Consider the following 16,858-nt stretch of genomic DNA (forward strand, 5'->3'; position numbering starts at 1 on the left):
GCAGGATCTCCCCAACCTTATGACCACATGATGGCAGTGCTGTGTAAGGAAAGAAGGCAAATCCCTGATTTCAAATTGACTATTGTACATTCTTGTTGTTTCCACTAGAGAGCATTGTAGACTCGTTTTTGGTTTTCTGCATCGTTTCGTAACATTTTCTTATATATAAATGCATAGGTTATTTAACATATTTAATAAGCTGTTCCAAATAATCCTCCTACGATTTTAACAGGCACTCGAATCTGGTCTACTTTATTTGAGATATGTACAATCTGACTGGTTAGCTAAGCAACAACAAACATGTTCACTTGGCCTTAAACTACCTTTGTCTGCCATTATTTTTGGCAAAAGGACACGACAAGAGATATTTTATCAAATCTATCTCATACTTGACTTTACTAGAGAACGTCTTGTAAATGTACTTTACTAGAGAACGTAATTGCATTTTGATTAGGTATTTCTTGCCCTTTCAATCAGCGCATTTTGACTAGAATTCTGGAGTTCTGTAATCTTCACTTTTTAATGTCACAGATACCAAATCAAATAAAACTATTTGTCACATGCGCCGAATACAAGTGTAGACCTTACCGTGAAATGCTTACTTACAAGCCCTTGACCAACAGTGCAGTTCAAGAAGAGTTAAGAACCAGCACCTGCGAATGCAGAATTTATGTAATGAAAACCCACCTCACCGGTGAGTCCCCACCGATCTAAACCAGCATTGTCATTCCTTTCCTAAAGCGAGGCTTACTGGCAGAGCTATTTGTATGCAGAACATGTAGAAATTCTGTCAGGCTGACCGGTTGATGAGATAATAGACACCCTAGAGCAGTGGTCACCAACGTTTTCTGAGTCAAAATGCGAGCCGAGATCTACCGCTCAGATAAAAAAATAAACATGACTTTAAAAAACACAAGCATATGTATACAACATTAACCAATTAAAAACAGTTCTGTAGCAATGAGGTTTGTGCAGCAGACTATAGACCCAATACATTATCACTGCATATTGGCTAAACTTGAATTGCCCTGCCAATGTTGTTCTTCTCAGACCATTTTGAAACTGTATTTCAAAACTGTAGGTACATGATCACACTGGTAATATATTATGTGTTGTATTACTTGTGAGGCACAGCTAAGTGAGTATAATGATGTGCTTCTTTTTTTACTGGACTGATGGCCTGCATCTGATGGTCAGTCTGAGGGATGGAGGGAGCAGCGGTAAGGCTGCCTCTCACGCGACCTACCATCCCTCCTCACTCCCGCCCTCCGCTGAGAAAAGGGGACACAGTCTTCCAGCTGATGACGAAACTTAAGTCGCACTGCATTACTTCTGCTTCATGCACCAATTCATGTTGTTACTCCTATGACCAGAGAAAGTGAAATATTCCTCGATATTAAAAAAGACACAAGGCGCAAATAATAACAACTCGAGCTTATCGAAACGCGCATTTAATAGCTTATAAAAATGTTTAACAAAGTATTGACAGTGCTGAATAACAATTGAAACATGAACTTACTCATAAAAACAGCAGCTGTATTCGTTGTCTCTAGTTGTAATGGTTTTAAAAGTTTTGAAATCTCACATTATCAATGTATAGTGATCGACTAGGAATGGCTTGTAGATCGACCGGTTGGTGACCACTGCCCTAGAGAGAGAGGCACCGCAGGAGAAACCCAGACAAACCCTCCTGCTGATGCAGAGCCTGAGGCTGAACTAGAAGCAGGGTGGGGCTGAAGTATGTTCCTCAGTAAAAAGTGTAACGCTATGAGAGCTACTGTGCAAGACAAACTTTGCGTTCATATACCTTCTGTGACTCGTGAACCGGTTATTCTACCTGGAGGCAGACTCTTAGCTATGATGGAGGAGCTGAATTTAAGAATGTTGATTGGGATAACATGTCAAGACACAACTTGTATTTCCACCAAGAGCAGGTTTTCTTCTGTCATCATAACCCCCATCCATTAAACCTACTGGGTTCAGACATGCTTGAGAGTGTAACATGGTAAATAGGAAATGGCTATAAGTCTCTTGGTTATTGGAAGGGTGCGGTCACAAGGTGCTCTCATGGAGTATATTTCCTTCATAGAATACATTCTGTTCTTTACACAGAACATTTCAAAAGAGCTGGTTGATACTCGGCAGTGTCCATAGGCTGGGTCTACTGGATGAGATAACAGTACCAGATTCCATCCCAGTGCTCCACTCCCTAGTCTACTGAATGTATGAGGAAAATCTGGGCATTTATCTGGTGTGAATGAACGGATGGCCTTACCTCTCTCTCAGGGAATGTTAGAATCACTCCCTCACACTCGACCAAGGGTCATCAAACATTTACCGCAAATATTTAATGTGTCTTTAAGATGTTACTCTGAGAAATATTGACCTGTCAATGGATCCTCAATTTTGATACAAGGGAAACCTGTCTCCCTACTTGTTCTCCTGGCCAAAGGGGAACATCTATTCTCTCTCTCCATAGGCCACAGCTGCCTCTCTGTGTAACGAAATGTGTTATATGAGGTGAGGCTTGCATCAGAGCAGTGAAACACTCCCATTCTTTCCTTATCCTTTCATCTGTCACCTTGTTTTCTCTGGCTCCTGTTGTAGTACCGAGGAGCGGAGCCGGTTCTCACACACACACACACACACACACACACACACACACACACACACACACACACACACACACACACACACACACACATTGGGGCTGTGTGTCTCATCCTCCTTACAGCCACAGTGACCCTAAGGGCTGGGGTTAATTAGAATTGAGAGAAGTCAATTCAGGAAGTGATTTTAAATTAAAATCCCAAAATAAAAAAACATTTGAAATTAATACACTATATATCCAGCAGTATGTGGACACCCCTCCAAATTAGTGGATTTGTCTATTTCAGCCACACCGGTTGCTGACAGGTGTATAAAATCGAGCACATAGCCATGCAATCTCCATAGACAAACATTTGCAGTAGAATGACCTTACTGAAGAGCTCAGTGACTTTCAACGTGGCACCGTCATAGGAGGCCACCTTTCCAACTAGTGAGTTTGTCAAATGTCTGCTCTACTAGAGCTGCCCCAGTCAACTGTAAGTGCTGTTATTGTGACGTGGAAACGTCTAGGAGCAACAACAGCTCAGCTGCGAAGTAATAGGCCATACAAGCTCACAGAACGGGACCACCGAGTGCTGAAGTGCATAGTGTGAAAAAATCATCTGTCCTCGGTTGCAACACTCACTACCCGAGTTCCAAACTGCCTCTGGAAACAACGTCAGCACAAGAACTGTTCGTCAGGAGCTTCATGAAATTGGTTTCCATGGCCAAGCAGCCACATGCAAGCCTAAGATCACCATGTGCAATGCCAAGCGTGGGCTTGAGTGGTGTAAAGCGCACGGGCCATTGGACTCTGGAGCAGTGGGAACGCGTTCTCTGGAGTGATGAATTACGCTTCACCATCTGGTAGTCCGACAGACGAATCTGGGTTTGGCGGATGCCAGGAGAAAGCTACCTGCCCCAATGCATCAAATGAAATTGTATTTGTCACATGCGCCGAATATAACAGTTGTAGACCTTACATTGAAATGCTTGCCGTGTGGTAGCAGAGAGAACTGTCTATGACTAGGGTGGCTGGAGTCTTTGGCAATTTTTAGAGCCTTCCTCTGATACCGCCTGGTATAGAGGTCCTGGATGGCAGGAAGCTTGGCCCCAGTGATGTACTGGGCCGTACGCACTACCCTCTGTAGTACCTTGTGGTCGGAGGCTGAGCAGTTGCATAGTGCCAACTGTATAGTTTGGTGGAGTAGAAATAATGGTCTGGGGCTGTTTTTCTTGGTTCGGGCTAAGGCCCCTTTGTTCCAGTGAAGGGAAATCCTAACGCTACAGCATACAATGACATTCTAGATGATTCTGTGCTTACACCTTTGTGGAAACAGTTTGGGGAATGCCTTTTCTTGTTTCAGCATGACAATGCCCCGTGCACAAAGCAAAGTCCATACAGAAATGGTTTGTCGAGATCGGTGTGGAAGAACTTGACTGGCCTGTACAGAGACCTGACCTCAACCACATCGAACACCTTTCGGATGAATTGGAATGCCGACTGCGAGCCAGGCCTAATCGCCCAACATCAGTGCCCGACCTCACTAATGCTTGTGGCTGATTGGAAGCAAGTCCCCACAGCAAGGTTCAAACATCTAGTGGAAAACCTTCCCAGAAGAGTGGATGCTGTTATAGCAGCAAAGGGGGGACCAACTCCATATTAATGCCCATGATATTGGAATGAGATGTTTGACTAGCAGGTGTCCACATACTTTTAGTCATCTAGTGTAGCTTCTACTCCTCAGTTTCATTGAAAATAAATGCAGTTTTTTCAAATGTTGAATAGTTATTTAAGTTTAGGTCCTGAGAGAGTGAGAGACCTTCTGTCTTTCTTACCTCTTCTCATCTTTTTACTCTGTTGCTATTTTAGGGATAAAATCTTGTCATTGAAAAACAGAGAGAATGGCCTTAGGCAGACTTTCCCTGTGAATAGTTAAGGTGATATAGCCTACTGTACACATATGATCACCAAACATATGTACAGTACACAGCTCTCAACTCATGTGATCATAACTTTCTTTTTATAGAGCAAATCACTGCCCTGCCCTGAATGGTGGTTCAAATCCCTGCCCTGCCCTGAATGGTGATTCAAATCACTGCCCTACAATGAATGAAAGTCCCTCTTGGGATGGGTGGAGTCAGATGGATGGAGGCTTGCTCCTTGGCAACCTTAAAGGTGATACACATAGGATTTGTTCGATTTTTGGCATTTGTTTTGAATGCAGCCTAATGCTATGGGAAAGCGCTTGCTTTCTCACATAAACTGAAATTGAGCGAACAGTGTAAAATTTTAGCAACCAAGAAATGACAGAACTATTTCCACTAGATAACACAGCCCCAAAGTCAGAACAGCTTTCCCATTTTGACAACAGATGCTGCTTTGGCAGGAGAAATCAGTAGGAAAATATCACAGCCAATCACAACACTGTGAAACACTATCATTCCACTAATACTGCAGATATATTATGAACATTTTGTGAAATTACAATGCAAAAGGAAAAATAATTCCTGTGTGTAGCACATTTAAGTACTAAATGACAATTTATCATATTCTATCATAAAGTGTCCATTCAGTAATTGATAGAACATGTCTTGACCTGATGGAGATGTGTGAGCTTCCTTCTGAATGAACAATAAGGTATTCATGGGACCACTCAACTGGTGCACACTACATACAATACAGTGGTGAGTGTTAGATGTGGGCTGGTACTTGCAGAAGAAAACCTATCACCTGTGGTTGGTTGTTTGTTACCTGTGTCCAATATCCATAGAATTCAGTTCACAACCAATGTGTTTGGTTATACAGTGGCCTGTGTTAAAGCCTCTCTTTTGTTGCTGACCATCATCAAAAAAACTAAGGATGGCATCAGGAAAGGGGCCGTCTCAGGTGAACCAAAATAAAAGAAAACAACGATTTCCATAACTGAGAAAAGGTGCGTCTGTCTCTGTCTGTCTGGAACACGCCCTCCGGTTTCTCTCATCCCATATCATCAATAACCACGCTCCTCCTCTGTATTCCGTGGGGAGACATGAGAGTGGCCGGCTGGCGCGGTCTATGACAGTGAAAGTATTCCACAACGAGACTGTTCGTAGGAGCAGGCAGCAATATCTGCATTCCCCAGTTGAGAGGTGCATGTTTCGGTTCTGGGTCGCAAACCTACAGCCAAAACATACATACAAGGATATCCTATCCAAGGTAAGATTGATTTGACTCGTTTTTCCAATTCTTCAAATCCCGTTTTGGTGTAATTGGATAAGAAGGCGCTGGAGTGAAGGACTCTCTCCATTCCCCAGTCAGATTTGTCTGGGATGGGAATGTAGAAAGCGTGCCCATTTGACGCCTTCGGTTTGTTTAAAAACATGCACATTAGCTTGTTAGGATGCACATTTTATTTAGCCTAGCCATACTGTGATCGCTTTCATTAATTTCTTAACATGAGTGAGTGCGCGCGAGCTACAGTGCCGGATCTACCAGCGGCAAGTCAATCCAGAACAGTCTCTACAGCATATAGCTTTCTGGAAGGTGAGGGAGGTCTCTTTTTGTAAATCCTCCAAATATGTCTGCGTGCGTAAATATTGTTCCTTGTAGGCACACATAGACTAGCTTGCAATAGCCCAAAATAACTGAATAACTCGGCTAGATAAATGCTGCTGAATAAAAGGAGGCGGTATAAAAGCCGGTAAAATGACTCAGATGGAACTGTCATATTGGTTTATTGTGCATCGCTTTCTCATGGGGAATCAGCGTTGGCGCTCATTTATTGAGTAATCCGCGACTGCTCTCTGCGCGCTGAAAGTGAAGCACGCGTTCTCTATTTTGTGCAACAAGGTTAATAAATTATTGGGGGGGAGAGAGGTGTTTTGACAGTATTATTATCTATGTTGTGCAACTGCCTAAGAATTTATTCCCGAATTAAAATGCCTCCAAAATTAACAGGAGATAATGTTGTAGATAATGTTGGATATCGCATTATGACAACGTTTATTTTGCTATCATTGGCCATTAGAATTAGCTAGCATCCACCACTGTATTATGTGGGACTTCCAGTCGTCAGATTTGAATTTGAGTTCATATAGTCCTTTACAACATATCTGAGGTGGCTGACCCCTGACCTTAAGCTTATATTTGCACCTTGATGGGCTCCTAACTTTTGAATGTGTGAGAATCCCTGTTGACCTTATACAACCCTGCAGAGGCGAGGAGAAGGAGCGTGAGGGCCAAATTGACCTCTGCAGTCACCAAATATGTCAGTGCGCTTTGAGCCAAGTGTTGGGGTCCGGAGGTATGTGGTGTGAGAAATAGCTTGTCACATTATGTCACTTGTCATCAGTTTAAAAAAGAACGAAAACATAGGAAGGTAATGTCTTGCGGTGGTTAATAAACGTAGATGTCACAGATAGGTTGAATTATCCTCAGAGACTGGCACTGGCCTATATTTACTTTTTGTTCTGTTGGGAGACCTCAGTGATGATCTGCTCTTGTTCACAGCCAAGTAGTTATGTGTATGAGTTTGTGCATGGTGTAGCAACCTGACAGAGTACACATTGACACTTCATTCCCCTCATAAAAGTCCATGTAAAAGCAGCGCTACATTCTTGTACACTCATTCCAGTAAGGTACGTAGTAATGCAATTTACTGAGAACATTACGCTAGAGATGACCGTTGACCCTCTTGACTGAGCATTAAGGAAGTCTAAATTACACCCTCAATTTCCAGGGGCATACCCTCTCCATTCCTTTGTGCTCACTGCACTCTCTCTTTCTCTCTTCTTTACTGTCTCTGAGCCATGCTTCTCCTCCGTCTCACTCTCTCCTCTCCTCTCGCTCTCCTGCCTCTCCCTCTGTCACGTTCCTGACCTATTTCTGTTAGTTTGTTGTATGTGTTAGTTGGTCAGGACGTGAGTTTGGGTGGGCATTCTATGTTGTCTGTTTCTATGTTGGTTTAAGGGTTGCCTGGTATGGCTCTCAATTAGAGGCAGGTGTTTGGCGTTCCTCTAATTGAGAGTCATATTTAGGTAGGTTGTTTCAGAGTGTTCGTTGTGGGTGGTTGTCTCCTGTGTCTGTGTATATGTTTGCACCATACGGGACTGTTTGCGGTTTGTTCGTTTTATGTAGTCTGTTCCTGTTCATTGCGTTCTTCACGTTATATGTAAGTTCGTCGTTCAGGTCTGTCTACATCGTTTATTTGTTTTGTTTGTTTATGCAAGTTTAGTTTGTTTTTTTGTCGTGTTCAATAAATCATGTCATTTCACTACGCTGCGCCTTGGTTCGATCACTACTCCTCCTCTTCGGATGAAGAGGAGGAGGAACGCCGATACAGAACCACCCACCAATCCAGAACCAAGCAGCGTAATTTCGAGCAACGGGCAAGTATACAGGACTTGTGGAGTTGGGAGCAAATATTTAACGGAGAAGGACCATGGGCTAAAGTGAATCACCGTCCATGGGAACAGCTGGAGGCAGTTCGGAGAGCGGAGGAAAAGAGAGAGAGGAACCGGCGTTATGAGGGGACGCGTCTTGCACGGAAGCCCGAAAAGCCCATGAGTAACACCCAAACATTTATGCGGGAGTACGGGCAGACACCGTGTTACGCAGTAGAGCGCACGGTGTCTCCTGTACGTGTGCATAGCCCGGTGCGGGTTATTCCACCTCCCCGCACTGGTAGGGCTAGATTGGGCATTGAGCCAGGTGTCATGAAGCCGGCTCAACGCGTCTGGTCTCCAGTGCGTCTCCTCGGGCCGGCATACATGGCACCAGCCTTACGCATGGTGTCCCCGGTTCGCCTACATAGCCCGGTGCGGGTTATTCCACCTCCCCGCACTGGTCGGGCGACCGGGAGCATTCAACCAGGTAAGGTTGGGCAGGCTCAATGCTCAAGAGAGCCAGTACGCTTGCACGGTCCGGTATTTCCGGCGCTACCTCCCCGCCCCAGCCCAGTACCACCAGTGCCTCCACTACGCACCAGGTTTCCAGTGCGTCTATGGTGCGTGTATCCAGTTCGGTGCCTCCAGTTCCGACAACACGCACTAAGCCTCCTGTGCGTCTCCAGAGCCCTGTACGCACTGTTCCTTCTCCCCGTACTCGTCCTGATGTGCGTGCACTCAGCCCGGTGCCACCAGTGCCGGTACCACGCACCAGGCCTATAGTGCGCTTCGAGAGGTCAGTGTGCCCTGTCCCTGCTCCCCGCACTAGGCTTGAGGTGCGTGTCTCCAGTCCGGTGCCTCCAGTTCCGGCACCACGTACCAGGCCTACAGTGCGTCTCAGCCGGCCAGAGTCTGCCGTCTGCCCAACGGCGCCTGAACTGTCCATCTGCCAAGCGCCGCATGAACTGCCCGTCTGCCATGAGCCTGCAAAGCCGCCCGTCTGCCATGAGCCTACAGAGCCTTTCGCCAGACAGGAGCCGCTAGAGCCTTCCGCCAGACAGGAGCAGCCAAAGCCTTCCGCCAGACAGGATCAGCCAGAGCCATCCGTCTCCGCAGCGCCATCTGAGCCATCCGTCTCCCCAGCGCCATCTGAGCCATCCGTCTCCCCAGCGCCATCTGAGCCATCCGTCTCCCCAGCGCCATCTGAGCCATCCGTCTCCCCAGCGCCATCTGAGCCATCCGTCTCCCCAGCGCCATCTGAGCCATCCGTCTCCCCAGCGCCATCTGAGCCATCCGTCTCCCCAGCGCCATCTGAGCCATCCGTCTCCCCAGCGCCATCTGAGCCATCCGTCTCCCCAGCGCCATCTGAGCCATCCGTCTGTCCCGAGCCATTAGAGCCGCCCGTCTGTCCCGAGCCGCCCGTCAGTCAGGAGCCGCTAGAGCCATTCGTCAGACAGGATCTGCCAGAGCCGCCAACCAGACAGGATCTGCCAGAGCCGCCAACCAGACAGGATCTGCCAGAGCCGCCAACCAGACAGGATCTGCCAGAGCCGCCAACCAGACAGGATCTGCCAGAGCCGCCAACCAGACAGGATCTGCCAGAGCCGCCAACCAGACAGGATCTGCCAGAGCCGCCAACCAGACAGGATCTGCCAGAGCCGCCAACCAGACAGGATCTGCCAGAGCCGCCAACCAGACAGGATCTGCCAGAGCCGCCAACCAGACAGGATCTGCCAGAGCCGTCAGCGAGCCATGACCGTCCAGAGCCGTCAGCGAGCCATGACCGTCCAGAGCCGTCAGCGAGCCATGAGCGTCCAGAGCCGTCAGCCAGCCATGAGCGTCCAGAGCCGTCAGCCAGTCATGAGCGTCCAGAGCCGTCAGCCAGTCATGAGCTGCCCCTCAGCCCAGAGCGGCCATTAATCCAGAACTGCCCCTCAGTCCAGAGCTGTCTCTCTGTCCGGAGCTGCTCTTCAGTCCGGAGTTGCCCCTCTATCCTGAGCTACCTCTCTATCCTGACCTACCTCTCTGTCCTTAGCTATATCTCTGTCCTGAGCTACCTTGTCCCGGTGCTGCCCCTTGTCCCGGTGCTGCCCCTTATCTTAAGGTTACTTTTTCAATTTAGGGGGTGTAATATGAGGGTGGTCATTCGTAGGGGGAGACGAAAGCTGGGATTGACTATGGTGGGGTGGGGACCTCGCCCTGAGCCTGAGCCACCACCGTGGTCAGATGCCCACCCAGACCCTCCCCTAAACTTTGTGTTGGTGCGCCCGGAGTTCGCACCTTAAGGGGGGGGTTATGTCACGTTCCTGACCTATTTCTGTTAGTTTGTTGTATGTGTTAGTTGGTCAGGACGTGAGTTTGGGTGGGCATTCTATGTTGTCTGTTTCTATGTTGGTTTAAGGGTTGCCTGGTATGGCTCTCAATTAGAGGCAGGTGTTTGGCGTTCCTCTAATTGAGAGTCATATTTAGGTAGGTTGTTTCACAGTGTTCGTTGTGGGTGGTTGTCTCCTGTGTCTGTGTATATGTTTGCACCATACGGGACTGTTTGCGGTTTGTTCGTTTTATGTAGTCTGTTCCTGTTCATTGCGTTCTTCACGTTATATGTAAGTTCGTCGTTCAGGTCTGTCTACATCGTTTATTTGTTTTGTTTGTTTATGCAAGTTTAGTTTGTTTTTTCGTCGTGTTCAATAAATCATGTCATTTCACTACGCTGCGCCTTGGTTCGATCACTACTCCTCCTCTTCGGATGAAGAGGAGGAGGAACGCCGTTACACCCTCTCTTATTTCTTAGTGTGGAAAGGCAGTGTCGTGTCTTTGGCATCATTAAAGGTGTTATTGTTATATACTGTTATTTTATCAAATCAATTCTCTGTAATTATTATTACGTGATTAAACTAATCATGTAAATTGAATTAACTAGGAAGTCGGGGCACCACGGAAAATCTTCAGATTACAAATATATAATTTTTATTTTAATATCTGATCAATTAGTCTTCTATTAATTAATTATTCTTTACCTCAAGTCAGTCTCATCTGAATGTCGTAAATTGTTGCTTATCTGCACAAACCCAGCCTTTACTATAAACCATCCATACACCAATTGTCTCAATCATTTAATCATTTATTTACTAACTAACTAAATAATCACAGAAATGCAGAGAAGGGGGTGTGGACTGAGAAAGGAGCGGGAAAGACAAAAGGGATCACTACACACAGTTGATAATTATATTCATTGAAATGATAATCCTTTGCACATGAACACGCACTCATCAATATATTTACTCCCACATGTCATTGTGATCTTCTCTGTTGGAATCGTCAGTCTGTCTGCTGGAGAGTCAGTTCATCAGAGAGTGGTTGTAGGTCTATCGGTGGCTCCTGATAGTGTCTGTTGTAATGGATATGTCAGGCGTCCATTATTCTTAGGATAGATGTTTCGACGGTTGTCGGTTTTCGCATCCCAGGTTTACATAATTTCTAGCTGCAGACTAGTAATTAGTATCTAAGATTTGCTCTTATTCTGTAGGGATCGATAGTCTCAGAGTTTAACCATTTCCAGCCGTGTAGCCAATGCTCCACGTGGTATCGTTTTCTAGTTTTGGTACTTAACTCTTCGCAATCACAGCTCTCGTTGTGGGTTTGCTTAGTCTGAAGAGGACTTTCTTAGGAGGGGCTTTTATTCGTAACAGTAGAAGAGGGCGGTTCTATGATGCCTGATTATGTCTGTGCTCAGGGGGCGTGGCCGCTGACTAGTTAAACTTTACAGGGAATACGATTCTCTCAAATTAAAGGTTTAACATCACATTACATCATTTCACAAATAGTTTAATCTATACTCCTTAATTTTATACAACAATTAGATGCAAACACCATAGTTGAGAAATGTACACATTCAGAGATATAGTTATGTGTGTTTCCTGTCCTTCATGAGGTCACCAAATGAAACACACTTAACATAACTGTCCCTTAAGTATCCACGGACCCTTCCCACATTCTCACAAGTGGACATGTAGTTTAATTTTCCCATTTTGGGGATTTAGGAGTTCGGCCACGTGAAATCCTTTGTTCACTCTTGTCTCTCTCTCTGCATGAAATGGGGGAGAGAGTCTCCGCCAGGAATTTACGACCTGAGATAACAGAACCTGAGTGTAGGAAAGAGTGGGAGAGGGGAAGCCACGATCTACACCCAGAAAGGGCCACATCATAACAGCAGAATCAGACAGCTTAGTCTCTCTTACTCACTTTATCTCCCTCTCTCTCTCTTTTTCTCTTGCTCTCTCACTCCCCCCTCTCCTCTAAACAGCCGCTGTGCTTTCTTTCTCGGTGCCAAAGTGTGTTTTATTCTCCTGGCGCGCTTTGCCACCATGCTCTTGCCCATTGCCCGCAGAGAACAGGGTGGCATGCACATCACAGATGTATCATGAGTGGTCCCGTCCTCCTTTCAACTCGTGTTCATTTCTGGAAGTACACGTTTGGGGTGGAAGAGTTGTGCAACAGCCTCAAAAGCACTTCTAGAAGCATCTACGTGTAGAGCAGGTCTGAATCTGTCAAAACCAGTATGGTTAGTTTGGAGACCTGCAGTGTTTTTTGTCAAAGAGGCTTTGTGTTATGCAAACACATCAGGATGCTTGTGGGTGGATGGATATTTGGGGGGAGTTTTGTTGCATAAAGCTCATGTGATGTGGCGCGCTGTAACTGTAGGTTGTGCTGTAGGTGCCCTGGACCTAAGGGGAAAAAGAAAAACACACCTGTTGAGAATCAGAGATATTCCACTGCATGAACTCCTCAACTATGTTACCGTAAATAACCTCCTCAAACAGATACTTAAAGGAGCAGTCAGAAGTTGCTACATCCATTTTTGGAGTTTTACATGAATGATATGTATCCATTGAGCTTAGTCAACTGTCGTATCCCATCAGAATTCAAAATATGAGCTTTTTTTACTCCAATGTTTGTAAACAAAGTCAATATAAACAAACACTGTATATCTTAAAAAACATGTTTCAAACATGGATGGTCAGTCCTTAAATCCATTGCTCCAGCCCTATCCCCCTGCTTTTTACCCACACAGTGGTGGGGAGACGCTTTGTTGTTATTTTAACTGCTGATTGCTACTTTTAATGACTCCACTAAAAAATTGCTGAAGAAAAGGTAGACCTCAAACTTTAACAGTCTCATATGTTGAATGCAAGGACCTGCATGCTGTTGGGATTGTCTATGAAGTGAATGAATCATGTAGGGAAATGCATAGGGAAGGAGAAGTGTAGTCTAATGTGTTTCCTGTGATGGGTTGAAGAGGTCAGGCACAGGAGCCATGCTAATGGGACATGATGGTGCGCTTCACCCTAAGTCAATACAGACACATTAGACTGAAGCAATGGGAAAGGAAACAATTTAGGCCACTTGCTTTGTAGGATGTTTATTACTGCTTTAGTTAACTTATTCGAGGCATATCTGTGATACCATTACTTCAACTTTGCTTCTGTTCTAATACAGTCCCATAATTAGTGTGACCATGTAATGTATTTAACTAGCTGATTTGGTTCTGTGAGATTTGTGTGCTCAGTGCCAGTGGAGATGCTAATCCTGTCATGGAGAGAGTTGGCACAGCAGGATGTGAGTAACACTAAACACACACTCTGTTAAATATGGCACTATTCCCACTACGAGAGCTGAAGGAGAGTCTGAGGAACGGAGTGGCCAAAGAGATTTGTACTTTTTAATTCACACTACATGCATTCTTGGTCCGCAGTTCAAATTGACCGTAAATATCAAAGTAGCCAATAAGTTAAGCAAAAATGATTTAATAATCCAAGCAACTTTTCTACTAAAACATATTACAATATTGAATAATGCAACCAAATCATGTGCAGATCATTTTTTACGATGTATCATATCGTTGTACCTGCACCAAAACTCCAATATTTTTCCTTCATAGCTTTCTCTCTATCTTCTTTTAAAATAGGGAGCCAATTGGTTTTCTTATGGCTCTCTCTTGTCCCTCTGCAGCAGACATATGGTGAGCAATATGTTGGAAACACGTAGTCGCAATAAAATCCCGTTATTGAATCGCAATACATATAGAATTGTGAGAATCGAAAAGAATCGCAATACATATCGTATCGGCACCTAAGCATCATGATAAAATTGTATCGTGAGGTCCCTGGCAATTCCCAGCCCTACAATTAAAGAGTTAATTTTCTCGTCCGTACACATGAAATTAGCTGACAATACACAGCTAACTCCTGCTAGCTAGCTAACTAACAACATGCTTAATGATCAAGTAACGTTAGCATATCAAAAATGAATGATTACCCCACCCATAGGAATATAAAAGTACAGTAACGCTATACAGTATCCTTCCTATTATATTTGCAAAAGAACAATATAGGAGGAAGGTGGAATCCTATTACACCGGCTCCGACGCTCGTCGTATGTGGCAGGGCTTGTAGGTGATAATGGATTACAAAGGGAAACCCAGCCATGAGTTGCCCAACTATGCAGAACTCCCAAATTAGGAATGTAACACTGTGCCTTGAATGAAAACCCTTTTTTTCTGGATGACTGTCTGATCTCGCTCTCCATGGCTGATGTGAGCCAATCATTTAAACAGGTTAACAATCACAAGGCCACCGGGCCAGATGGAATGCCAGGGAGCGTTCTCGAAGCATGCGCAGACCAGCTAGCAAGTGTCTTCACAGACAATTTCAATCTCTCGTTGTCCCAGTCTGTAATCCCAACATGTTTCAAGCTGACCATCAATTTGCATACCATCCCAACAGATCCACAGATGACGCAATTTCAATTTCACTTCACACTGCTCCAACACCATCAAGTTTTCTGACGACACAACGGTGGTAGGCCTGATCAACAACGGCGATGAGTCTGCCTACAGGGAGGAGGCCAGTGACTTAGCAGTGTGGTGCCAAAACGACAACCTCTCCCTCAACGTCAGTAAGACCAAGGAGCTGATCGTGGTCTATAGGAGAAAGAGGGGAGAGGACGCCCCCATCCACATCGACGTGGCTGGTGTGGAACGGGTCAAGAGCTTCAAGTTCCTTGGCGTCCACATCACTAAGGACATGGTCCACACATACCCGCACAGTCGTGAAGAGGGCACTGCATCACCTCTTCCCCCTCAGGAAGCTGACAAGATTTGGCATGGGCCCTCGGATCCTCTACAGCTGCACCATCGAGAGCATCTTGACTGGCTGCATCACCGCTTGGTATGGCAAATGTACTGCCCTTGACCGCAAAGTGCTACAGAGGGTGGTGCAGACAGCCCAGTGCATCACTAGGGCCAAGCTCCTTGCCATCCAGAACCTCTACATCAGGCGGTGTCAGAGGAAGGCCTGAAAAATTCAGAGACAGGCTCCGAGACAGCTTCTACCCCCAAGCCATAAGACTGCTAAATGTCCAGACTGCTAAATAGTCAATTAATGGTACCCCAAACTATCTGCACTCTCTATCTTGCACTGACCCTATGCACATTCACACAGGCCTGGGCAACTCCAGTCCTCGGGGACATGATTGGTGTCACACTATTCCCCCATCCCTAGAAAACACACCTGATTTAAACTAATTGCATTTTTAACTGAAGATCAGGATTAGTTGATTATTGGAGTCAGGTGTGTTAGCTGGGGATAGGGCAAAACTGTGACACCAATCAGGCCCCTGAGGCCTGGAGTTGCCCAGGCCTGCCGGACTAGACTTTATATGTGACTCACCACCTGGATTCGGTCTTATGTAGCAAAATTTGAAATTGTGTTTTTTACATTTGATAAAAGTAGAGACTCAGAGCTACAAAAGGGTATATCATACACTGCATTTTTTAGGAACTACGGGAAAGTAATTCTGCTTTGAAAGTTGATAAACTTGTAAACTCACTTTTGAGAAAATGGCCTTTGAATGTTTTGGTATGTAGGGAAGAGCTCTTCTTTGTCTACACCCACTCAGCATCGTTCACACCTTCTTAAGCTTTAACCCCACCCATCTCTTTTCGCTCTCGGAGTGTTCAGAGTGCACACTTGACTGATGATTTGTTTACCTCTGGATAACATCAAAACAGCCTAACCAGCTCTGCTGGCAATAATTTCATTACGCTTTTTTGCCGGCGTTTACTGACACCAAGTTCGCAAGCTTACATTGCAGTATACAGAAGACATGGGTATTTTTTGTGAAAAGTCTTATAAGTCTGAAGACCCTCTTATAAGGAAACGTTTTGTCATGAGTTCAAAAGAATGAAGGAAGGATCATTAAATAGCATTAGAGCAAGAGAAATAGACAATAGAAGAGAAAAGAAGCAGAGGAAAATACCAAGAAGAAAGGAGGAGAAGAAGGGAGGAGAACAAATGAGGCAGAGGAAAGAGGAAGGAAGCAAACGCTGTTCTTGCACCTGACCCACATCCCTCATGGGAGACCCAGATTCCGCTGTGTCAGCACTAAAGGCCATTGTACCCAGTCCCTGTATTTATGAGCAGGGGAGGCAAGGGATCAAGGAGGGGACCTGTCAGACCCCAAGGATGAATGGCCTTTGGATGGGAAGGGGAGACGCGGGCGGGGGGCTGCCCAGCTGCCTGACACACTGTTAACAGTTCATTTGATGGAACATTTACGCCTCAAAGCAGGGATATAAATTCAACACTAGCTGCCTCCCTATGATGTCTGTGGACCTGTTGGCTGTTTCAGACCAGAGCCGTGTTGTGGGAACTGGGAAAGAACACGGGTATTCTGTTTACAGAATATCATAAAGCATCATTGAGAAGAGGTAGTGATTTTCCATCTCTAGACTGGGTTAAATGGGTTAAGAGAGGGAATGGAGACCAGGAGGCCAATGTGTGTGTGTGTGTGTGTGTGTGTGTGTGTGTGTGTGTGTGTGTGTGTGTGTGTGTGTGTGTGTGTG

The 16,858-nt window shown here is 45.5% G+C and overlaps 1 protein-coding gene and 1 long non-coding RNA gene across 2 annotated transcripts in view; one reads left to right on the plus strand and one right to left on the minus strand.

The window, feature by feature from the left end:
* Positions 1–236: 236 nt before the first annotated feature.
* LOC139533914 (uncharacterized) lies at positions 237–2,490 on the minus strand. The gene is made up of 2 exons (XR_011666884.1): positions 1,520–2,490; positions 237–1,363 (listed from the first exon to the last, which is right to left on the minus strand). It is a non-coding gene; the product is annotated as an uncharacterized lncRNA (long non-coding RNA).
* Positions 2,491–5,597: 3,107 nt separating this feature from the next.
* The window catches only part of LOC139533915 (fatty acyl-CoA reductase 1-like), a 63,129-nt gene continuing 51,868 nt past the window's right edge, over positions 5,598–16,858 (plus strand). The window contains exon 1 of the mRNA XM_071332404.1: positions 5,598–5,788. The gene's annotated coding sequence lies outside the window, so the exon portion shown is untranslated. The remainder of the gene's footprint in view (positions 5,789–16,858) is intronic.

The sequence above is a fragment of the Salvelinus alpinus genome, chromosome 11 (genome assembly GCF_045679555.1).
Source record: "Salvelinus alpinus chromosome 11, SLU_Salpinus.1, whole genome shotgun sequence".
Classification (NCBI taxonomy): domain Eukaryota; kingdom Metazoa; phylum Chordata; class Actinopteri; order Salmoniformes; family Salmonidae; genus Salvelinus; species Salvelinus alpinus.